General features: G+C 40.6%; 1 long non-coding RNA gene across 1 annotated transcript; it reads left to right on the top strand.

Annotated features, from left to right (window-relative positions):
- The first annotated feature begins 2,977 nt into the window (after positions 1-2,977).
- Positions 2,978-25,565, top strand: LOC109302538. The gene is made up of 3 exons (XR_002098833.1): positions 2,978-3,106; positions 19,122-19,132; positions 25,556-25,565. It is a non-coding gene; the product is annotated as an uncharacterized LOC109302538 (long non-coding RNA).
- The last annotated feature ends 650 nt before the right edge of the window (positions 25,566-26,215 follow it).

Genomic DNA, 26,215 nt, shown 5'->3' with positions numbered 1-26,215 from the left:
CCCAGCGACCTTCTCACTCTCTGGGTCTCCCCACCCTGGGAGTACCTGCCATGGCCTGCAGCTCATACTCCCCACCAGCCTGAACTGGCAGCAACTTCTCTATCAGCACAACTGAGGGCTGCACCGCCCCTCTGCCTTAGGAACCCAGGTTGATATCCTATTGGCATCTCTCCCTTCCAGTCAGGTGTTCTCTTGCCTGGCTAAAGGTGTTTTCCATCACTGTAATGGGCAGCTTAGCAGCCCTGTTCAATGGACCATGGCTCTTTTTTCTCCATCTTACAGTGTTTCTCTTCTATGTTGTTTGTAAAGGGAAAACCACATGTATGACATCATAAAAAATGAGGTGAGTCATGCACACAAACATCTGTGTCCTGCTACTTTGACAAAAAAAGATGTTACTTGTTCATCAGCATTGTGTAGTGATCAGAGACTACAAATGCAAGAAATAGGATTGGTTTCAAGTCTGTTAGCAATCACAGCACATGCCTAAATATGCTTCATTCCACACTAAGAGTGTCCAAATAACTACTGACAGTGAATCTACATAGAGCACTTTAAGCTATTTATGAAGCATATATTTTTTATTACTCTAGATAATCATTCCAAATGTATTCTATATGGAGTCAGATAGTTCAACGCACATGGTAGAAATGTCTTTTGTTTTCTAAGATGGAAGTTACTGAACATATTGTAAGTGACAACAGAACTCAATTTACTTCTGCATTCCCACTTTCTTTCTTTCTTTTAAAATAAACATCAGCACATCACATCAGCTCCTTACCATTCAGCCAAAAATGGGTTAGAAGAAAGCATTACTTAGGCATTTGTGATAGGAGTTTTTGTTATAGTCCTGCAAAGACTGAACATTTTGTGTTGATCTATCAGAATACAGTGCATGCAATTACAAATCAGATACAAGTGATCATCCTTGCGGAACATAATTTAAGGCTTCCCCAAGATTTATTAAATCATGATTTATAGAGAACTGTTCAAAAGAACGTGTGATCAAATGATGACAAATTGTTCCACTTGACTAAATAGTTTCCATGTAGAGAAAAAAGACTTTAGAAGAGGTTTCTGTGATGGAAATCTGGGATGACTATGTCTTTATTTGTTGGGTAGAGAAGTCGCCGTGCTACTGGCTCCGGGTTCCCAGCCTCATGCCAGGAGTTGCAGACCCAAGCTGCCTCATGCAGCCCACCAATCAGAATGAAGCTTCTCTGAGCCCGGCACACTGGGCAATGACCAATGAACCCACCACCACACTTGTACAGGGAAATCCAAAATGAGGCATACATCTTAACTGTGGCCTATACCTACTATTCAGATACTAACAAATAACACCACCACCAATAATGACATAGAGATATTTGAAGCCAACCACAACACTGAAAGGTTTGTTAATATTATTGATAATGTATAATAGAATTATATCTAAAGCCACAGTTAGAATCAAGACTCTACTGTGCATGAAAACATGAAAGTTATTAATCTGTTTTCCCCCTATAGATTACAAACTAATTTAAAGTATAACATAATTAGGGGCTCATATAATGCCAGTGAGTTACTATTGATTTAAAATGAATCTGTGTAAGGCTGAAAGAGCATAGGAGGGGAGGGACAGCAGGATGCTGAAAGTAAATATGAGCACAATTTTATGGTTTTGAAACATTTAATGATTTATGTAAATAAACCTTATCATCACTCTCTCTGTGTTACTACAAGATATAAATAGTGTATATATGCACATGATCCTAGGAGCTATCAGACTGCTTTAATTCACAAATTAATTTAAAAACCTGAAAGTAAGGGAGTTGAAGATACTTTAAGATTATTCTCACTGTCATTTTGACAGGTGTCACTTCTTGCTTCTAGGAAGTTTTTCTTTCTAAATTGTTTTCATAATGAAAGTCTAGCAGATCTGAGAAGGGACTATTTGAAAATACTAACACATATATTTTTATGAAGCAAAATTATTCCTATATTGTTTCAGGACTCTGGTTCCAGTCACCTGTAGAAGTAAATCTACATGTGCACTCATTCACAGGTCCAAGCTTAATCATGACCTTAACATTTTTACCAGAGTTTCAACAATCTGTTCCACACACCCAAATCTGATAAAGTAGATTATTTTCCAGAAGCGCTGAGGTTATCACTTTATGATACTTTTGTCTGAAGAGGCATATCGTTACTTCCAACAAAGGAAAACAATTGAGGTTTTAAGCTAGATAATTCTTTAGTCTTTCTGTGGAAACAATAAACAATAGCACTGGAAGTGTTTTATTGTGGACACTGAAACCTAGAAATGCCTATCAGGGATAAGTATAGTCAAAAAGCCTGAAGCTGAATTGATTTAAACTTTGCAGGTTAGTCTAAGCTGTGTGATTGAATCAATAAGTGTGTGAAAAGACATTCACTTTTGATTCTGGAAATGCAGCCGTATGTCTGAAGGGGCCCAAACCAGAAGCTGGGAGGTACTACAGCATGGCCCCTTGCTCAGCTGGAGCATACAGCAAAGCATCCTGGAATGCTGGGTGACTGTGACGGTGCAGACACAAGTGACAATTTTCACCCACTCTGGCCACAGAAAGAGGTCTATAGCCATGACCAAACCCAAGTACATGGCTCCAGACCACTTAAAAAATGGCCGGTTGGGCAAAAATCTGAATGCTCATTGTATGAGGGTTAAAATGAAGATGTTTCAAAACATAGCATCTTTTGTAACTTGTGTCTGTGCTGCCTCCCAGCCTGTCACTGTTTTTAGAATGGGAGGTGGGAAAGGGAGTGGAGGGAGTTCAGTCTGGAGCAGGGGTCAGCAACCCCCAGCATGCATGATGACCATGGCATGTAAGGCCATTTTGCTTAGCACACCATAACCAGCCTAAGCTGTAAACAGCTGCTGCCAGCCATGGAGCCCAGGCCACTCCCAGCACGCAGCTAGGAGTCTGCAATCCCTGCTGCAAGCAGACCAGGCTTCGTGGGCCAGCTGCATTCAGGAGGCTGCAAACAGCTGTTCTGGGCTGTGGCATGTTGGTATTCCAGCACCTTACAAGATAGACATTGTGGTTTTATCAGCACTCTGGCCAAATAACATTGCCCACCCCTGGTCTGGAGGTTTTTCAGCCCCTGCTAGAGGGTGTGACAAGTACATTGGAGCTCCCCTGAACTGGAGGGGCTCCAATTCACCCACCCCACCCTCCAGCTGGGGAACCCCTAGACTGAACTCCCTGTGCTCCCTTCCCCCCTCCCATTCTGAAAACAGGCTGGAAGTGAGTAGAGGCCATTGCTAGAGGAAACCAGCTATGTGCTGGCAGCCAGTAGCTAGATTCCCCTCTCCCCTGGAATCAACGTGAACTTCTGTTTGGTCTGGGGGAATGTTGTAACACTGAACATTTCCTGCAATGTGTTCTGAATTCCTGCAAGGAGCCACACTTCTGTCTGTACCCTGAATTAACTTGAATCTGGAGGGGATGTGGGACAAAAGTCAATAAACTGATTTAACCTGAATCAGTGAAGTCTCATACTACATCCATCCAGGTTTATCTTAAACCACTTTCTGTCTCTAGCCTAGATGAAAAAGATGAATGGATATTAATGACCCAAAATCTCACCTTAATAATTTATAGATTCTTCAGTCACTGAACTTTGTAAATTTTCAAGACAATTAATTTTGATATTGACCACAAAGTTTTGGATATGGGTAAAACAAAGCAAACAAACAAAAACATCTGTTCCTATGAAAAACACACAAAAAAAAGTTAAATCTGTTTATTCATTTGATGCTTGTGCAATAAAATACACCAAAGTAAATACATTTTACTAAAAGTGTTGTTTCAATTTGCATCCCAATTATCAATCATGTTTTAACTGGATCATGAATGGTCTTAAAAATATGAATTATTCAGTTAAATGGCCATAATAATGATAATATTGTGTTCATGTTTGTGCAATATCTCAAATGTAATAGTGGTGAAAAAAATTAACAACATATTATTGACAATTTCCAGAGATTATTATGTGATTAAAATGCTGAATTCTATAATTTTTACCAGTAATAGAAAAAATAGTTTTAAGATAAATTGTTTATGCATAACACTTCAGTTTCAGAATATATGAACAAGAAACACACATACACAAACACACACACACATCTACCAGTAATGAATATGATAAAACATTGACTGCTATGATAAACAAAATAGATCGTGCATTTTAGCAATGTGAGGAGAGACTTTCAAAGGCACAAAAGACAGTTAGAAAGTCAATATGAGCAGTGTCCTAATCTACTTCTATCTTAAAATTTCCCCCAGGATGATTATAAAGATTAAATGTATGAGCAAACACTGCTGTCATGAGTTTAAAAATAAAAAGCCAATTCCAATTTTGAAAGGCACCAGAGTATTCACACTTTCTGAATATTAGTTTAAGATAATTAGCTAAGTTATGTTAGCTATGGGGACTAGAATATCTTTATTTACACATATATATGTTTATAATGATTCTAAAATGCTATTTAAGTTATGCAAATATGGATTAATTTCTCATCAATCTAATGCTTATATATATGCAGATTTTAGCTCAATCTCCTTTTTATCTAGAGACATCGACATAGATATTACATTTATCTTGATTAGTGTAATTCCCTGTTATATTATGAGTCAGAAATAAACAAAAATTAGCACTATATTTTTCTTATATTTTTATGCTAGTGTCATTGCAATTTCAATTGTGGTTGAAAGTGCACTTCCACTGTGAGTTTTCATAAGAACATAAAAACATAATGTAAGAATATAAGAATTGTCATTTACTGGGTCAGACCATTGGTCCATCTAGGCCAGCATCCTGTGTCACAGAGAGTGAATGCTGAAAGGGAGAGTGAACAGGGGATGGCCAAGGTTTTTTTCACTGTTCCTCTCATTTATAGCCTCCAGCATTTAGCACACCTATACATGTGCAGAGAGACTGCTCCAACATTGTGTAATTACAGCGTGTTGGAGCAAACTCAGTTAATCGAGTCTGCTGGAACATGGTTATTACTGCACTCCAGCAGACTCCAGCATCAGATGTATCAGCATCCTTGAACTGAAAAATGGTGGTGGGGGCACTTTAACTAAAGCTTATTTGATGATCTGTAGTTAAAGCACCCCCACTGCCATTTTTCGTGTGGGGATGTTGATACATGTGACGCTCCTGGTGCTTTAATTAGAGAAGCTCCTGGAGCTGCTCTAATTAAACCACCCCCCATTCTTACCATTCCCAGAGCATGTGTATAAACACACTTAAGGTCTACAAAGTCCTGATTCAGAGGCTGTATCCCTTAACTTCCATGGTTAATAACTACTGATGCACCTTTTCTCCAAGAATTTCTCCAATCCCTTTTTGAATCTGGCTGTTAGTGTCCACAATATATAGGGGCAATGAGTTCCATACTTGAAGCGCATACTATGAAATAGAACTTCATTTTTTAGTTTTAAACTTATCTACTAGTTTCATTTTGTGAAATTAAATTAAAAGTGCCCAGGGATGCACTTTTCTTACATCTCTCTGACCCTGACCAGGCTATTTTTTAGCACCTTGGCCTCTCCCACCTGTGGACAGACAAATCCCTGCCTCCCTTCTCTCCCCCCCGGACCCACCAACCTTCCCTGCAGACCCACTAGCCACCCCATCTCTCCAGCGCCCCCCCAACCTGCCAACCCTCCTTATCTGCCAATCCCCTCATGGACCCATTGGTCCCCAATCCTGCATGCCCATCCCTTCACCCTGACTGATGTAGTGTAGCTCCTGACACCGACAAATGAATGTATGCACATGCCCTGCTCAATTTGTGATCATGTGTCTTAACAATAAAAAAAAATGCATGTACCCTTTAAAAATAGGGAGCTGAGATACAAAAAACATGAAAATCAAAAGCATCTGCTAATTTGTGAAGCCTATTGTGAGACATCTTGGCCCTGATGTTTTAGAGGGTTAATCCCCAGTTGCAGTACTGAAATGCATCAGAAGAAAAAGGGTTGATAACTAATGCAGAACATTCACCCTGGAGCAAGCTCACTGATATTTGGAGGGTTTGAATAGGTGGGACCTGTGTACATAGTTTCATAGTTTCTAGGGTCGGAAGGGACCTGAATAGATCATCAAGTCCAACCCCCAATGTACATACCTTTGAACACTTTTGTTCTGGGAAAAAAAATGATATTGTCACACAGAGAATCCCAATGTAACTCTGCAGCTGTTACAGGAAAACAGTTTTACTAACTAACCATGTGGCCCTCCTTTCTTATCCTTCCCCAGTCCCCAGTGTTATTTACTATGCAAACTCAAACTTCTGCAACAAATGTGCAGGACTCCTGAAGTAAACAGCCTGCTATACTGTACAAGTGTGATTCCCTGGAGAGAGACCATCTTGTGCACAGAATGTGGCTGGGGTCCTGTGGAAAAACAGCTTGGGGGCTTGTAGAACTGCATAAGGATATAGAATTCACACACATAAGGGGGTGAAATAAAATTGTGATCTTAATTATGGCATTTTCTAGCCTTGGAGGGTTTGATTTTACAACCTAACAATGTATTTCAGTGTGCTTTCATATATGCTATCCTCTGGTTTAAATAAAAATAAATAAAACTGGACACCGACTCCCTTCCTTCCCCACCCTGCTTTAAAATTGTATTCTGTGATATCACATTAACATTCACATGACTCTTCATCAAGGTTAGAGCCTTCAGATCCATGATACAGACCTCTGTTATGTGCAGTAATATAGTAAATTATAGCAATAGTAATTTGTTTTATGTTTGTGTATGAACATTAGAGGGGAAGTTTTACCAGTGAGTTTAACAGATACTTGTTAACAGCAAAGGAAAATCAAACTAGGTTTATCTCCAGGCGGTGGACAAAAGCGTGCTATATTAAACACACTATTTTGTTTGCTTCATGCATGTATGGACTTTCCTATACCATCCTCTTTCACCTGTGAGTGAGCCATTATTTCAGCTGAGTCACAACAAAAAGCAACAAGGAGGAGAAGGATCTACCCACCTTTTGTATTAACCGGGAGTGTCTGCGCAAAATGCTTACTGCACAGGAGCCTAATAATACTGTAGCATTCCAGTCAAAAACCGTGCCAATATGCTACTGTACAGTGTTATTAGGCTACTACACAGTAAACATAAAAAATATCCTGTGGGTTGCTGCTACTGAACAGTGCTGCATGTTACTGCACATTGAATTATGCATTAACTTGGTAAACCAAGTACTAAACTTAATGTGCAGTAACTAGGGTATATTAATGAACATGTAGATGCAGTGTTTCAGGGACTTGAGCAGGGTGGATCACAATTTATGCACGTAAATATTGAAGACAATATGATCCTAGGCCTTTTTGTTTGCCTGTTTTTCATCACAGAACAATTAGCCTTTCCCTTAGCCTTTCCCTTAAATAGCTAAAAATCTATTTAATTTGTTCTTTCCATTATGCTTACACTTGTCTACCAGAAGAAATCCACTTGGGTCTCAGTAAGGCCACAGTTAAATAATCCTTATGTAGTCTGTACAGAGATTTTAGGTTAAAGAGAATCAGGCTTCAAGGTATGAATTAACTTTCATCTGAGAGACCCAAAGGAACCAGACCTTCTACAATGACTGAGGCTCTACAATGCTCCATTACTTCTGGGAGCATACCTGTGCATAGAATATTCTTCCTCTGATAACACTGCATGGTCATAAAATTCATCAGTTTTTCTATAATTTTTCTAATGGGAAGAGTAAAATAAAATATTTTACTACTACTAATACCACAATCCCAGCATATTTCTATATTAATAAGATTACAAAAGTGCCTTATTTCACATCAATATGTTAAGAAATTTAAATCATAGGTTTTCATACTTATTTCATACTTATGTCAGAATCTTAAAAAAGGCTATTAGTTGTAAAATAAAATATCTTCCATTTAAATTATTCACCCCAAACACTATGAGGATTATAAATTATACAATGTAATGGAGATGCAATAAGACAAGACATGCTAATGATATTTAAAAACTCCCCAACCTTTCTTCTATTGAGAGTAGATGAAAAGAGGTAAGTCAAGCATATTTAATTAGTCCCTTATCTGGCAAAGAATTACCTATGTTCTCAATTGTACACATGGGAGGTCTCACTAATATAAATGGGACTGCTTCTGTGGATAAACTTAAACCCATGTGTAAACTGTAGTGGGAATGCTGAGTCTTCTGGCATTAAACTTTTTGGGGTAGGAAAACTGTCCTTTTAGTTCTCTTTATACTGTGCACAGTGGAAAACTCATTCTTCTAGAGGCTTCTAGGTACTACCACAATACAAATGATAACTAATAATCCTGATAGTTCAGAAGCAGTTCATGACTGTTTGTCATATAATGCTGAATACTCTTTAGAAACACAGAAGGGAGGGCAGAGTGGCTATGATAGATGCATCTGATGAAGAAGGTTGTTGCCTAGGAAAGCTGAGGCTTCTCTGAACTAGTAAGGTCCATGTTAAATGTTACCTTTAAACCATCTGAAAGGCACTTAAAATGGGAGTATTCACCTGTTAAAGGGTGTTGACCCATCATAAGTACACAGTAAATGTTTTAAAGATAAGCCATGCAGGACAAAGCTTATCTTTGAAACATTTTACCCATACCATTTTACAGTATTGTTTGAATGGTCAGGGGAGGTAAAGCACTTTGCTTTCCTTCCTCCAGCATCCTAAGATACACAGGTCCCAGGTGCTCTGCCCCTTCCCACTCTCCCAACCTCTAGTGGTCTCCCCCATCCCTGCTGACACTGATGGCTTGAGCAGCTTAATTGTGGAGATTATTATGGAGCTGGGGGTGGTGTGTTTCTCCCGGCTGCATCGTCTTACTGACTGGCAGCTCTCTGCTGAGATAATTCAGTGAAGACCATGCAGCTAGGGGAGGTAATCAAGCTTCCCACAGCTGCATGGTCTCACTGCCTGTGGGCTATGTGCTCAACACGGGGCTTCTGAGACTCAATTAAATGGAAACTATACAGCTGGGACAAGCCTGCTTCCCCCGGCCAATTGGTCTTGCTGCTGGGTGGCTCAGCTGCTTTCAGCATGGAGCCACTGCATTAGTTTTAGCCAGATCAGAAAAAGAGTCCTGAGAGGCCTACTTCCCCAAGGCTCTATGATTTGGCTGACATGGCAGCTCCAGGTGAGATCAGAGCTGCCAGGGGTTATCTGTTAAGTTTATAAGCATGATTCACAAGATAATCCCAAATATTTCAAATAAAAATCCACAGTGTTTACAACTTTCTCTCCTGTTGGGTTACTTTTGAGTTCTCTGTGAAAGACAAATCACTCCATTATTTCTCTATAGTATAAAAAATGAGTGAGAACTAAGCATTGGCACCTACCAAGGGGTACCTTGAGTCCATCAAGGGGTGATTGAGTCTATACAGGGGTGCCTCAAGGAGCAACTTGCCAAGGGTATTTAAGTTCAGCCAGTTCACTGGAGCTAGACAAGTAGAGACAAACTGCTGTAAAGGCATGGCTGAGTACTGCTCAAATACATAGTAAAGATAGGCAAGGCATACAGTGAGCATCTACCAGATCCATGCTTAGCCATCTATGGATCTTTTTATTCAGGTATTTCAAATAACTTTGCAAAGGAAACTCAGAATCATTTCTCATGTTAGGAAACAGGCAGACAGGCTTCCTAACACCATATGGCAAGCTCTCAATAAAACTGGGGCCAGCACTCAGGTATCCTTTCTGGATTAGAGCATGAGTTAGACAACAGTGTTTCTTGCTTGTTTGGGCCCTTTCACCAGATAAACAATATCAAGGATGGGATGATGGGATGTAGGCCTCTTTCATTCTCTTCAGGCCACAGCTGAGACATGTGGGTAGCTGTCTGCCCTGTTTCTGCCTATGCTATTCACGTGCAAATGCTGGGGGGTAGGTATACTCTAGAGTAAATTACTCCACAGTAACCCCACCCTGGGCAGGAGTCTACACGTGCAAGTGATTTCGGACTAGATTTGCTGCTCCTGGCAGCAGTCTGCTCCTGACTCCTGGAGCCCTGCACCATCCCCCTACTGCCACCAGCAGGAGCTAGAGGCTTCAGCTGCAGGTGCTTGTGGCTAGCAGCCATCTTAAAAAGTTAGCCTCACATGCTGCTCCCTGGCCACCTGATTTCCTGGCCTGGAGCAGTGTGCAGAGCACAGTGGCAGCATGCTGCAGCTCTGTCACCACAGCTTTTGCCATCTGCACCATGGCTGCTCCACCCCCATACCTCAGGAGCAGCATCCACCACCCCAGGCTTCTGCTGGTTACCCTGCTTACTGTGATAACCTGCTGCAGTGACCACCACCTGTCCCATGTCAGTCTTAAACTTGGCAGCCCTGCTGTATTGTGTGGCTGCCTGTCCTGGCTCACTGCACTATACCAGGCCCCTGCCCCCATGCTGCTGCTGCCAGGACCCCATGCTGCCACCCAGGCCCTGGCAGGGACTCTGCTGACATGCTTCTAGACACCACCACCAGGGCTATTCACACGCTTCTGGGCCTCCAGCCCCACTGCCTATAGTCCTTCTGGGCCAGCCAGGACTGATGGCTGCACGTCATCTAGACCACCTGGAACAACGAGAAGTGACTGGAGCCCTTTTTGATGATCTGGGCTTTCCAGGAGATCCTTGACCAGCTCTGTCCTCACCTGGAGCAGACACCCAGATGGCCATCACCCTGCTCAAGCTGGCAATGTGGGCCAGCCTCTGCTACATAGGCCACCTCTTTAACATGGGTGAGGCAACTGCGACGGGGGATGTCCTGGGGATGTGCGACACCCTCCAGGATGTACTGGGGTACACCGCATTCTGAGTACATGACCCTCTGGAAAACCAGAGGAAGAAGTAGTTAACCTCACTGCAGAACATGTGAGTGAGGTCACTGGACTTACCTTTCTTGGGGGGAAAAAACCTAATCATTAGCAGGGATGTTGCCAGGTGAATACCCAGATCCGGACAACTGGAACCTAGACTGAGGTGAGGGTGCGTTAAGACAAAGTTTATTTAGAGGACCAGACAGACTGGGTTGACTATTAGTTTAGTCACACCAGGGGTTAGGGCATAATTTGATTTGAAGTCTTTATTTGATGGAAAGCTGATGTCCGGACTGCAGATCGGAGTTGTCAGCACCACTGTTTTTATGAGCTCACCAGGAGTTGCAGCTCTGAGCTGAGTGTTGCCCACCGGGTCCAGAGGATGAGACCCACAGCCATGAAAGATCTCTCTGCCATGGAGGATCACTTGGTGTGTGGAAGGGGTATGAGAGGAGGCAGAGCCCCAAATGTCACCCTTGTGCAGGGTACACTTCAGCTATAGTATGCGTAAGCCACACTGAAAGCCAGGCTGTTTGAAACTAAGGACCTGTTTCCCCAAAGGGAAGGTGCTCACATTTTTCTGACACGACCCATACTGGCAGCACCACTTACATACAGGAATAAGTAACTGGTAACACCTGTGAGGCACAGGCATGGCTGTAGGGGAGGCTGTGAATAGCCCATAAGGCAGTGGATACACTGGCGATACATACAGGCCAGGAGGGCTCACCTTTGACTGAGAGTAGGATTGAGACCAGTAGGATCCAAGAGAGATCCATCTGACAGCAGATAGACTAAAGCTCATTCTAGAGCCCTAGGGGCAGTTTCTCATTTCCTATTTCAATTATACCACCCAAAGTATGGCATGTGAAAGGAAGGAAGGGCTCCCTAGAGCCAGAGCAAAGCAGGATCCATGAGGCCACCAGGGGCATCAAGGGGGGTGTCCTGCTATCGTCTCACTGAGACTAGAACTGGATTGAATTAGATTTTTTGTGGACCCTGGAAGGTGTCAATTAGTTGGGATATATAACCCTGCAAAAGCAAAATAAGCAAGAGGGAGGATTCCTTTTCTCCTTTCCTTCCCACTGTAGATGCTGTTTCACACTGGTCTGTTACTTCTTTACCTTAGCTTATGGTATGACAAGGCTGCTTTGCTTTTTAAGATTTATCTAAACATTCTATTATTATTATATAAACACATCTATTATAGCAAAGTAACATTCAATATATTCAATACATAAAATTCAATACATACAAACGCCTGTCAATACATACAACACACTACCTCTAATATTTTAAGATAAAGGTATAATATAGTGTTTTTAGATTATCTGATAGATGATTCTTTCTTTCCTTGTGCTCCATTTGATTTTATCTCATTAAATATATGGATGGCTTCCTTTACTTTGTTTACCAAGCCATTTGCTACATATGAAGAAGTTCATGCTATGATGACTCAGACACAAGCTATTGAGTCTTTCTGCCTTAGCTTACCTCCTGTAGCTTTGGCTTTGTCCTCTTGAAAATACCAAACCTGGCAACGAAGTACCCCTGGCTTATGTTGCACAGTCATATGTATGGCCTACAATATGATCAGTTGCAATCCCTGAACTGGGACCCACAATCCACTGATTCAATCAGTGGTTTGTGGGTACCAGGCCCAGGACTGCATAAGAGTATCCAAGAGGCTCTGTTGAGTTGATTTTCAGTCTCAGCCCAGGGATTATGCTGGAGCCAGTTGGAGCTGGTTGTAGATTCCAGTGCAATCTCAGAGTTGAGACTGGAAATCAACTTGTTTTTGTTTTCAGCCCAGGGATTTCACTGGAGACATTTCAAGAGTCTGGTCTGGTACTATGATTTAAATATGGCACATGCTGAGTGTCCCATATAACAAGTCCCTTAGAATGTGATGAGTATGGATCTGAAAATGGTTGATTCTTTGTGTTTTATAGTGACAATAGTGTCTGACTGCAACTAAATATTTGTTTAATGTCTTCATTAATAATTTGGAAGATGGGATGGATTGCACCCCCAGCAAGTGCTCACATGACACCATGCTGAGGGGTGTAGTAGATACACTGGAGAGTAGGATTAGGATTCAGATTGACTTAGACAAATAGGAGGATTGGGTCCAAAGAAATCTCATGAGGTTCAATAAGGAAAAGTGCAGAGTTCTCTACTTATGATGGTAGAATCCCATTTGCCACTACTGCTCAGAGACTAACTGGTTAAGCAGCAGCTCTGCAGCAAAGGACCTGGGGATTACAGTGGACAATAAGTTGAATATGAGTCAGCAGTTTGTCCTTTTTACCAAGAAGTCTAGTAGCATACTGGTCTGTATTAGTAAAAGCATTTCCAGCAGATCAAGAGAAGTAATTTTCCCCCTCTGTTCTGTACCGGTGAGGCCACATCTGGAGTACTATGTCCAGTTTTGGCCCTCCACTATAGAAAGGATTTGGACAAATTGGAGAGAGTCCAGCAGGGGGCAACAAAAATATTTAAGGGGCTGGGGCTCATGACTTATGAGGAGGGGCTGAGGGAACAGCGTTTATTTAGTCTGCAGAAGAGAAGACTGAGGGGGGATTTGGTAGTGGCCTTCAACTACCTGAAGGGTAGTTTCAAAGAAGATGGAGCTAGACTATTCTCAGTGGTAGCAGACTACAGAACAAAGGAGCAATGGTCTCAAGTTACAGCATGGGCAATTTAAGCTAAATATTAGGAAGACTTTTCTCACTAGGAGGGTAGTAAAACACTGGAACAGGTTACCCAGAGAGGTGGTGGAAGCTCCATGGAAGTTTTTAAGACCCAGCTAGACAAACTTTGGCTGGGATAATCTAGTTGGGGATGGTCCTGCCATGAGCAGAGGATTGGATTAGAAGATCTCCTGAGGTCCCTTCTAACCATAATTTTCTATAATTCTACTATTTGAAACCCCTTGGTTTCCTAAAATAAATGATTGCACATGTGGGAAACAACTGTGATAATGAAATTTTCTTTTAAAATCCCTTACAAACAGTAACAATTGGGACAAATTCTCATGAGACAAACAATTGATGGCCAACTGAATGTTTGCCCAAAGCTTCATTCTAGAACCGTGTGAGGAACAAGTTCTGTTAGGGTTTTCATTTTCAAATATCCTTGTTCACAATATCACTGGAGCTATCATTTAAAGTTAGTCATGTGCTGAATTTCATTGCTGGACTATTTAAAAATATATATTAACAGCCCAGGAGGTTTGTCCCAATGTGGAGACTTAAGTGATACTTAATTGATAGCTAGGTTATTTTCTGGCTCTCTGCTCAAACCTGAATTTCATGCATAGGAATATTTTATCCTGTGTAGATGTGCATTCTTTGTAAGAAGATTTTAGGTGCCTATAGGAGCTATTGAAAATGTAAGCAGAAACCAAGAAATTGTTCAATGATCTGGTTTAGAGTGAAGATTTTCCCAGCATGAGATGAGTTTGGCAGAAAGACAGCCTTTTGTTTTATAAAACCTTTTCCTCCTGGTTGCTTTATAAGTCTATTCAGTGCTGGGACAGAAAATATCTTGACTGTAACTGAACAAATTAGATGTGATATACTAGTGGGCACAGTCTGTTAGATCTGAGAATTTCTAGTACAAGTGAGACATTTAAGATAGATCTATAATATGTGAATCACCTATAATGTCCACATTAAGTGTCAGAGATCTTTGATTTAGTGAATCTCTCGTCATCACTACAGTGCCCAACCCCTTCAACTCTCACAGTAGTTGTATGTTATATAAGAGTGTAAGTGTTAGGATTGTATAGTGAATAAATGTTCACAAATATTCTAATTTAAAAACTAGTTCCCATAAATCAATGATTACTTTGGAATCTTGAATTTCGTTTTCACAAAATAAATACCATATTTACCCAAATACAAGATGGTCCTGAATGTAAGATGACCTCCCCCCAACCTTCCATTCTGCACATGGAAAATTTACAATTTATTTTAATTTTCATGTATTGAATCTACTTATTGGAGGTTCATCTTAAATTCATCCCACCACTCTGCAGGTGGGGAGGAAAGAGGTTATGAAGGGGAAAATAATGAGGCAGGCAGAGGAAGGAGGCTGTGGGGGAGGCAGTAGCAGTGGCACATGGGAAACGGGACCCTGGTTATGAATTTATACCATCTCAGACCTACACAAGTTTGACTTACCATTAGAGGGCCTGGAGAGCAGGGGTGTGGACAAGACCCAGGACTCCTCTAGGGTGGGGCGATAACACATAGATGACTTGCTGTCACTTCCCTGACTCTGTAGCCAGCAGAAGCCAGGTGGAGCTGTACATGGAAGAGAACAGATTTGGAGAGGGGTGACTAGAGAAAAAATGGGTTCAAGTGAACAGGCAGGGAAGTGAAATAAATAAATGTAAAGGGAAAAAAATAAAAAAAGAATAATAATGATAATAAAATAAACCAAAAAGTCCAAAACCGTGTACACATTTCACATAATTGGGATTGGGTCAGGGGGAGTTAGGTTACTACTCACACCAGGGCAGAGCTGAGACCCACTGGGCTTTCTTCATGAATGCCACACCAGGGCAGGCTGAGAGCAAGCAACCATGCTGCATGCAACATCAAGGCAGAGATGAGACCTTGCAGGCTCATTGCATTCATGCCATACTGGAGTAGAAATGAGACCCAACTGAGAATGATTTATTTTCTCTGACACATTCTCTTCACAGAAGTAGGTACGTATGCCCACCTCTCCTCCACGACCACCTGCCTCCACCAGGTGCATGCAGGAGGAGAGCCAAGTTGATCAGGGGCACACGCAGGCTCCCCACCCTGCTACCTTTCTCCTGGAGCCCCACACTGGCCATATGCCCCCTGCCCATCTGGCAGCAGTTGGGGGGGGGGGCAAAACTCCATGCTGCCACCATCCCCACTGCCACCAAGTGGGCAGGAGGTGCCTTGCCATGGCAGCATGGCAAGTGCAGGACTCTTGGGGGCAAGGCAGCAGGGCAGGAAGCTCCAAACCCACAGCAGGCAGCCTGCCTCCACCCCATGCACAAGTCTGGGGGGCACATGCCTTCCCATGACCTTTCCAGGAGTGCACACCCATGGCTACATCCTTCTCCTTGTCCCAGCCCAAGGACCCATGCACCACCCTAGCTTGGCAGCACCCCCAGCCCCAGCCCCTTCCGCACTTCCCTCACTGTGGTGGCCTCGGTCTTCTCCCCAAACCTTCTTATGCTCCCTTCTTCCATAGACTTACCTTCAGGGAGCTTCTCATCCACACTGCCTGGCTATATTCCTGGCCACATGCATATGTGCAGGCGTGCACTTGCATGTGGTACCCCCTGCATCCCACTCCTGGCAGCCCCAAGCAGCCTAAAAAGGGAAACCTGGATCCCTGCAAATGTGGGACAAATACTGTCCTGGAGTCATGCAGCCTGGGACCAGGACTTGAGGTTCACATTCCAGGACTGTCCTGCCCAATTAGGGATGGGTGGTCATCCTCATAGGTAGTAGGATTGCTACTGATGTTGCATGAGAATCGGACAGCCAACAAAAAAATTGGTGAGCTGCATTTAGGTGCTCAGTGTCTGCTGGGGTTGCACCCCCTGGGAACAGAAGGGTTTTGACTTAGGACTGGCACCACCACCACCCTGAGTAGTAGAGTTCAGGAAGTTTTAAAGTTTGGAGTGGGAAGGGCTGGGAATGGTGAATCGTGAGATTCTGCAGGGATGAAAATAGAGTAGTTTATCTCCCTGGAGCAGACTAATAATACTCTGGAACAACCTAGGTAAAATAGATCAAAGTTCAGCTAAAGGGGCATAACTTTAAGTACATCTGTGCACATGCTCCAGGATGGGGGCACTCTAATTAGAGAGTCTCTGAGAGCCATACTAATGAAAGCTCCTGCAGCATCATGTGTATTTAACATCCCACATTTCATGACATATGACACTGGATCTAAACTGTAGCAATACAGGTTTAGAACAAAACTGATTAAAAATAATTCTAATCTGTAAATATAGTAGTCCCATAGTAGTAGTAGTAGTCTCTAAATGTTGTTGGCTGCCTAGAGGAGTTGTGGAATCTTCTTCATTGTAGTTTTTCAAGAAAAAGCTGGATAGAAAAATGTTCTGTTCTCTTTCTTTATTTTATTATTCCACCATGCATATTTTCCCAAGATAGGGATCTGATGAACTCTGCCTCTAAGGGTAATTCATCAGGCCTTGCCCCAGGCATGGAAATGCAGACCTTCCAGAATCCATGACTGAAGGGAAGACTTTCTAATTAGACTGACATTTCAAACAGAAGAAGAATTTTCTGGCTGAGGTTAATGCCTGGAGTGAAAATATCATAGGAACATAAAAGAAGTCTACTCATGTCTAAGCTTCTTCCTTTGCCCATTTTTGTTAGCTTTTTTTCCCTTTGACTTTCCCACTCCCTTTGGGTCTTCCTTGCTTATGTTAAAGCTAACTCTTCTTGGCTTTTAGCTGATCTGTGGTTATTTAAGAAGTTGGCCTAACCCAGAACTGGGGTACAAGAAGGGTGAAGAAAAAGAATCATCAGACCTTAGGCTAGAGAGAACTGTAACACCTTTATTGAAAGCTTATTCTACCCAATGGCTTTGAGGGAACGTGTTTCAGGCTGATATAGGACCCTTGAAAAGTCTTCTTAACATTTATTCAGTTCTATCCTATGCACACACCTTGAGTTCATTGCATATGCACTGCCTGTGCCAGGGCAGAAGAATAAGGGTTTAAAACCCACCTTTTCTGCGGGCTTCATTGGTGTATAGAGAAGGTATGGTATGGTAGAGGTGAACCTTATGGACTAAGCGAATCTGGGATATATAACCTTTTGTGATCCACAGCTTCATCGGATTCCATGAAAAGACAAGCAGAGACTAAGCTATCAAATAGAAGCAGTGATTTAAATACAAGGACAGGGAAGGAAGGGGAAAGGGGAAAAGAGGACAGATCTGAGAGAAGTTGAGGGGGCTGGAGAGAACAAAAAAGCAATAAATGCATAGTCACATAATAGCTAATCCAGGTAATAGGATAAGAACCCATAGTCCACATTTAGACTATACTTAACCCAAAACAGCCTGTGTATGATGTCTTGTTCTACAATTCACCTTCAAATCAATTTTTAGAATTCTGATGTTTCAAAACAGTTACTCTGAGGTTACTGATGGACTATCCATGGAGGTTGAAGTAGTTTGCACCAGGTTTTTGTGTTTTTCTGGACTTAATGTCAACTTGATTTCCAGCCATTTTGTCATGGATTTTGATTGCTGTGTATGAAAGGCATTTTGTGTTTCTTGGAAAATATACATTTAATACATCTAAATAGCATTAACTGGTACTCCCAAAGCAGGACAGTCCCTAGGCACCTCCAGGCTGCACTGCTTCCCCACACAGCCTGGAGCTGGCTGGCAACTGTCCGAGTCAGGGACAGGTCCCAGCCAAATCCAGCTGGGTGGGGAACTGTCCCCATGCAGGGAGCTCCTAGCCCATGCTCCACAATCACAATAGTGATCATGGATTGGGAGCTGGGAACAAGCTCCCAGCCCCCGCTCTGTCTTTGTAATTGGGGAGTGGGGTCTAGAAGCTCCCTGCTACCATGGCATGGGGACATTGTCCCAACCTGGGCATGCAGGGTTCGGGCTGGGGAGCTTGTTCCCTGCCCAGCTTCATGGGTGTGGTGCTATAAGAAGAACAAGCTCCCTAAACTGTTCCTCCCTCTCTGCCTCCCCCAGCTCCATGCTCGCAAAGCTGAATGGGGAACAGTGTTCCCTGCCCCCATCAGCAGGGAGCTCCCAGTGCTGACTCTGTGGTCATAGGGCTCAGGCTGGAAGACACTTATCTCTCAGCAGTGGCTCTGTGGCCACAGGACTGCTGCTTGGAGATACTTATCTGCCAGCCTCAGCTCTGTGATCATGGGGCTCAGGTTGGGAGATCCATATCTCCTACCAGTGGCTCTGAGACTGTGGAGCTGCTTCTGGGAGATAAGGGTCTCCCATCCCCCAGTGCCCCAATCATGATGGTGAAGTGGATGCTGGGAGATAAGGATCTCCCAGGGCCCACTCCCTGATTGTGATCTGGGAGCAGGGGGCTTAGAGCTTCCTGCTGCCAGGATAGGGGTCATAGTCCCCACCCAGGCTCCTGTGGTAGAGCCCATCTCAGCAGCAGGCAAGTCCTGGGGACAGGGAGCTATCTCCCATCCCCCGGTGGACAACTGACCACGATCAGATTTTGCTCCCAATCAAGCATCTACATGAGTATTACAGCACCATTAGTAATGCTGAGTGAATTTGGTACTTACATTTGTAGGCAGAAAATTTACTCAGTATTAGGGAAGTTTACTGCAAAGTAAGCATGTGCACACCTAGACACACCTGCTTGCTTCACAGAAAACTATGCTAATGTGAAGTCAAGTGTCTTGTGTAGACATGCCCAGGGAGATGTACAATTTAGTTTGAATCAGGTGACTCAAAAGCCATGAACAAATAATGTTACTCCCACTGCTGGCTGGTTTTAGTATAAAGAGCTGAGTTTGAATGTGAAGTGCTAGTAATCAGATGCTACTGCTTTAATTATTGATCTGACTATTGAAAGGTATGTATACTATACACACGGAACATATTTATATATTAAACACACATTTTCCTCCCTGATTCATGAATGTGTATTAACTTCTTGATGTCTAAAAGTTGTACATAAATACAGCTTATGAAAGTGTGGGTGACACTTTTAATACAAAATGTGGGAGCTGAAGCATCAAAAACCCACTATAAAAAGTAAAGCGAAAAAGGAGTAAACAGGCTTGGGTTTAAATGCTGGGAAGTCTTAATATAGTAACAAGAAAGTGTTTTATTCACTATAGTCCCAAAGGATCTTAGAAATAAAATGAAAAAGGTTTTGTTAAAGTGTCATTGCTAACATCAGATGTAAGATGTCACAAGCTTCATACTCAAAAGAGAACAAGAATGCAGGATATAAAATCAGCATCTATGCATGATCTATGGAAGATACATTTGATGAACATAAAACGTAAAAAGCAAGGATAGGCTGCTTAAACAGCAAGGAGAGAATTACGATGCTGAATCATTAGATGCATGTTGATATCTTAACTCATCCAGTAAGTGCTGGGACTTCAAAAATAAGATTTCAAACCATTCTGCATTTTCATTTTCTTCCTTCTGTTTCAATCCATTAGCAACAGATAAGAAAAAAATAGAGTGGGAGTCCTGGCTTCCTTTGGAGAAATTTAATTACAAAAGAAATGGAGATTGAAGGAGTGTATCACAGTTAGTGTTATCGAAGTACAAGAAAAGGGGAAAAAAATCTTTTCTTCATAAAGGCTTTTTCAAATGTGACCTATTATTTTAGTGCACATACTTTCCTCTTTATCACAGAGTAACTCAAGGTAAACTTTGATAAAATATACCTCTTACTGTAAAGGTGAATTTGAAATTTTCATTAGAAAAAAGATGGGGGAACTTAAATTTTGACTTGTCTTTAAAGTAAGCAGATAGATAGATAGATAGATAATCTCTATCTCTCTCTATCTCTATGTAGTGTAAGGTGAAATCTCTCCATATATCTCTATGTAGAGCTAGAGAGAGATAGAGATTAGATAGATTTATATTCAATCTATATCAAATCTATGTGTATCGCTATTCATATATATATATATAGAGAGAGAGAGAGAGAGAGAGATGGAGAGAGATCTAGCTATCTAAATCTCACTTTAAAGACAGGTCAAAAAAATTATGCCCCCTATCTCTATATTGATATAGATATAGATATCTATATATAGCTATATAGAGAGCTTCTTTTAACTTTGTGGATCAAGAGTTACCTTATTTTGTTTCTTTTCTTTCACAAAATATCTATCTGTCTATCTATCTATCTATCTGTCTATCTATCTATAGATATCTAGATAAATAAACGGATATATGTTTTGTGAAAGGAAAGAAAAAATAAGGTAACTCTTGGTCCACAAAGTTAAAAGAGGTATTAGTGTGTGAAAAGTATTCTTATTTGTTTGTGGCTAGTTCATTACATCAATCAGCATTTGCAATGTGCCAAAGTATTCCAAAGATGCTCTGTTAGTTCCCAACATTTGAATGTGTTGGTCCTTTGCTGTAATGAAGAGGGAAGATGAGATAACGCAAAAGATTGCTAAAAGAGAAGAGCTGGTCTAAGAGTAATTCTATTCTATTCTGTATATGTGTATGTATATGTATATGAATAAGTCCTAAATATTGAATTTAGCATGACTTGTGTGCTATTTGTGAAACTTTGGGTATAATTACTGGATATTATACAAAATGTTTGTGAATTTGGAATGGCTTACAAATTTTAGTATAACTGATTATTTTCCTCTAGTTTTAAACTGTCACAGATACATAGAAAAAAACAACAAACAGAAAATTTGCTTCTGGAGGCCAGTCATATTATAAAACCAAAATGATGAATAGTGAATGGCCAGAATAATGAAACTATGAACAGCCCACTGTGAATAGCAAAGATGCCATAGGTAATGCTCTTGGTTTCTAAATCATTTCCTAACCAAACAAATAAAATAATCATGAGGAAGAGTATTTGTAACAAGTGTAAACAGAACTAGTAACAAATAAGGGGATGACTATGAATAGAGATGCTACTCTCAAAATTTACTAAAGTTTTGCATGTTATTAGTTTAATGATAGGAGAATATCATGATGTATCTGTATAGCAGTAAGTCATTTTGTATTTGTTGTAACAAGAAGGGTTTTCCTCCATATGTCTAGGTTCATGCTTGTTAATAAAAATAAATCCTTTTACAAAACTATGTCCATGATAAAAAAAAAAGAAAAAAAAAAGGGGGGGGGGTTCATATCGTCCTAATAAAGACGTGCAAAATGTATACTAAAACATAAGTGATTCAATATTTATGAGAAACATCAATATTTCTTGATTTTAAGAATTGTTTATTCTTCTCAAGTCAGTAAATACCTTCTGGATCTATATTTTTATGATCAATTCAATAGAAGTCAATGAATTTATACAATGATAAGATAATGTTATAGTAATAGAGCTTAAGAATGAGCACAAATATTGGGGAAAATGTACAAACCTTTAGAATGGAATAATCGTTGCTTAAATCCTGGAACAAACTGGAAAAACTGGAAAAGGATAGCATATATCAATAATACATAAATTCAAACATGTATTCCAGACTTAAATAGCTTGTTAATTTTTATCGTATTTTCTTTTCAAATTTAGATTATGATTTTCTAAATAGCTATTCACCATATTAGGATTTTGCTTTTTGTAGTATTATCTTTTTATTACCATTTAATAACTGTTTTATAGTTTTCTATATCAAGAACAGTCAATGTTCTTTCCCTCTGTCTATTAGTTTTTCACTCTTGAATGTTTTCATCCATCTTCTTTTTTCTATTGGATTCTTTCTTCATTAGATATTTTGCTTATCTTTTTATCAAAAGTACTATTTGCTACTTCCTCTGACTTCTTTCACTTATATTGTTTCTTTTTATCTCTCATGTAGATTGTTGTTTTAGAGATGTCATTTGTATTCCTCACTTTGACTGTTTTCTGACCTTTTCTACTGGTGTGTTTTATTTTCTTTGTGCCTCATGGTCAGAACACTCAAGTTTTCATTGATTTGTACCTGAAAGCTCACAATATAGACCATTTCTCTGAGACACAAAACAAAATCAATCTAGAATCTAATTTCTCCCTTTTTATATTTCTAAAATATTTTCTTATATATTTTAAGTTTTTACTCCCTGTTACTCTACCCCCATGTGAGTTGCACATGAGGCAATTTAAAACCTGGGGGGCTCCCTATTGACAGCCTGTCCCCTTCCCATTAGGAGAGAGGATGGGCTGTCAAGTAATGACTCCCATAAGAGTAGTGGTGCCCCAGAGTGCAGCCTTCTAGTGCCCCCGTGTTGGAGAGCTCTCTGGTGTAGCTCACAAAATAGGAGGGCAGACACTTCAACTCGTGGGCTATTTTTCTACTGGTAGGAATATTGAAATTTTTTTTACAGGTAGAAATGAATGCCTGATTATGGCCAAAATCTGGAGAGTGGGAAGGGGCTGCTGCTGGAATTGATATGATTATTAGCAAGTCAAAAAACAAACTTTCTAGCTATGTGAAATAACAGATGAAACTGTAGGTCTACTCTCAAAAGAAACACTGGTCATACTTTTTAAAATGTGTAAATAAGAGGCCTTTATGCCAACAATATAGATATATTTCTGATAGTTCTAAAGCTAACTAGAATGTGAATAATAATAGTTTTATTTGTAATTCTCAAAAGTGCTTTGTAATGTGGTTACCTGTCATTATTCCCTCTTTACAGGTGGAAAAAGTAAGGCGGGGGAGGGGAAAAATCAGTCCATGGTTGTAAGGCATACCAGTGAAGATCAAGTAAAGAATTCACAGCCCAAGTTTAATGTAATGGTAAGCCACAATAAGCTTAAACATGAAACATACTTAGAATTGTCTTTAGCATTCTATATCACTGCTTTACATTATCACTGGCAGTGAGAAAAGGTAAAAAAGCAGAGAAGAATTCTAAAAGTGGTAGAAAATAAAGTCTATATTAATTCCAAATAGAGAGGAAGTGTGCCATTCAATAGCATTTTGTTGCATCAAAACGTAAGGGAATGATATGAAAACTTTCAGAAGAATTGCAGAAGTTTTATACCTTAAGTTGACTATCAGGAATTTCCTAAAAAACAAAAAAAACCCAGCATCTCTATAGTGATCATTATTAAACGTGTCTCATAATTTGCACATCAAAGATGTATTCCATCCTGTAAATTACAAATATCATGGAAGTCAAGCACATGTCTCCATATTACCCTCTGAACTGGGATGCTACCACACAGTGAAATTCCTCTAAAAGGTTAATGAATATTTAAGTACAAAGGGCACTATTGAATGAGCATACTGTAGCAACAGGTAAAGCATAGCAGATTGTGGATTTTGCAGAATGTCTATAGGGATTTTTACTGTATGTTTTGTACTGAAACCATCTGTTATTTTGTTTGTTTTTTAGTTCAGGTTGGGTTAGGAAAAAGAACACACTGGAAAAGGACTCCAGTTTTATGAGATTTCTTTTAACTCGTAGGCTTTTACTAAAATTTATTTTGAATATGCTCATTTCTTAATTGCCAAAATTTGTCTATACATAAGGTGGTAAGAACTGAAACAGATAAAGGTCTTTTCATATATAAAAGCATATATGCTTTCATATCATTGTCTAATGGTGGACTTTCACCCCAAAACCCCCGCCCTTATCTGAGGTAGAGGCTTGTCTCTATCATTCTATGTTTCATCAGTCTCTGGTGCTCATCACCTCATCTGAGTGGTTTTTCTCTTTTTTTCCTTTCTTACTCTGTCTTCTGCACCAAGACTGTTTTATCACCTCTGCCAGCAGGCCGAAGTCCACTGCAACATCTTGCTGGACTCTCCCACACGTCCACGATCTCGCCTGCCATGACTTGTTGTTACGGGAAAAAACAGAATCGAGGTGAGTGGGTTTTGACACTTTCACTCTTTTCAATCTGTCTTAGTGTAGTGAGGGCTCCACCAACCCCTATACCCTCATCAGACCTGCCATTAATCCTAGCCAGTTCTTTTACTGGCCTATTGTCCTGATAGTTGCAAACACACTATCTATCTGGGATAACTTCCCTCTTACTCTAATGAAAACAAGAATGAAAAAAAAACTGGCACTTCTCTTGCCTTTATATTCCCAACTTTATGGTATTTTTTTTCTTCACCCCTGCTATTAGGGTCTTTAAAGTACCTTGTAACTGCCTCGCAGAAGTTTCAGTTTCTCTCTGGGCATTTTCTTCAGGGTTCTCTCCCCTGGTAGCTGCCCCCACAGAGTTGCTTCCCTTAAACCCAGTCTAAACTAATAAGACATACAATTAGGCTATATGTCAGGAAAAGATATTTCTGAGTGACACAGGGCAGTCAATTGAAGTTGTATGCTTAATTTGTGCTTTAGGAAGTCCTGCTGACTGACCCCCTCACCATATTTAAGGCTGGGTAGATTAGATTTTGCTGTAACAGGTTATCTGAACTCGATAGATAGGAAGGATCCTTTTATGTGGAGAAAACAATTTACCTTGTCATAAACTCAGAGGCATATACAATAATGACAGGGTTTAGAATAATAAGGGAAGTAGATGGTATTCCCTCCTCTCTACTGCTATTGTAATTTACTGCTACTGTGCTCAAAAAATATTATTCACTTTTTTTTAAACAAGTTTAAAATAGATCTGTAGGATTAAATTGCAATCCTATTTGACTGCAAACCATTTAAAGTTCAGCCAACCATACTCTCAATCCATATCTATTTATACAGTGGACTAAATGAGAAATTAGAGCAATTACAGCCTATTTTATCAACCTTTTATTATATATTTCCATATTTCTTTATTATTATTATAATATGTAGAGCCACAGAATACCTACACTCGGCAATGACTACATTATTCATAGTCAATACTATAAACTGTACGTGTTCCAATTCAACCCAAAACACTTCACACACCATCAAGCATGTAAGGCAGAGATCAGTTTTTACTCACTGATTCACATGAAAGCTGTTTATTTTCTCTTGGATAAACTTGTTCTTCCATGACTCGGAATTATACAGAAATATTCTTAGTACATTGTTATTAAAGATGTTCAGCTTAGTAACAGTGTTGATGCTGTTAGACTTCCATATTGAGGGGACCATCAGAAAATCTTTGCCTATCCCAGGGCTGTCCAACTTGTTAGCTCCCAGGGGACCATGCCATTGGGTGCTGCATGCTTCCTGGACTGTACCTGGTAGGCCATGGGCCACTGTGTTATGTGCCACACAGACACTTTCTCTCCTTTGTTCCAGGAGGATATTCCCTTTACCTGTGCACCAGATGACACCCACTGCTGCACATCATAGGTGAACAGGCAAAGTTTCCCCCCAATGTGGCCTCAATCCTCTCTCAACCATGCATGACCTAGATTCACCCTCAGTTCCCAGTGGCGTGTTCTCTGTCCCCTGGGGTGAGGGCACAAAGCGTTAGCCAGAAGAGGAAGTGGGGAGCCTTAATAACTGAGGTCCCCATTTTGTGATCTTTTTTCAGTCCCTTAGCAGATACTCTTGCCTCATAATACCCACCATGGATAAGTAGACATCTCTATAAGACAGTCAGACATCCTCTTTACATGCAAAAGTACAAAGTAGAAAGGCAAGTGCTGCTTGCATAAGGACAAGACTGTTTGTTTGTTTTTTTTATCTTGAAAAAAAGTTGTAAAAAGAAATATGGTGGCTCACAATTATGAA

The sequence above is a fragment of the Gavialis gangeticus genome, unplaced genomic scaffold (assembly GCF_001723915.1).
Source record: "Gavialis gangeticus isolate Ggan-Ray unplaced genomic scaffold, GavGan_comp1, whole genome shotgun sequence".
In the NCBI taxonomy this organism is placed as follows: Eukaryota; Metazoa; Chordata; order Crocodylia; family Gavialidae; genus Gavialis; species Gavialis gangeticus.
This window is presented reverse-complemented; position numbering and strand designations above follow the sequence as displayed.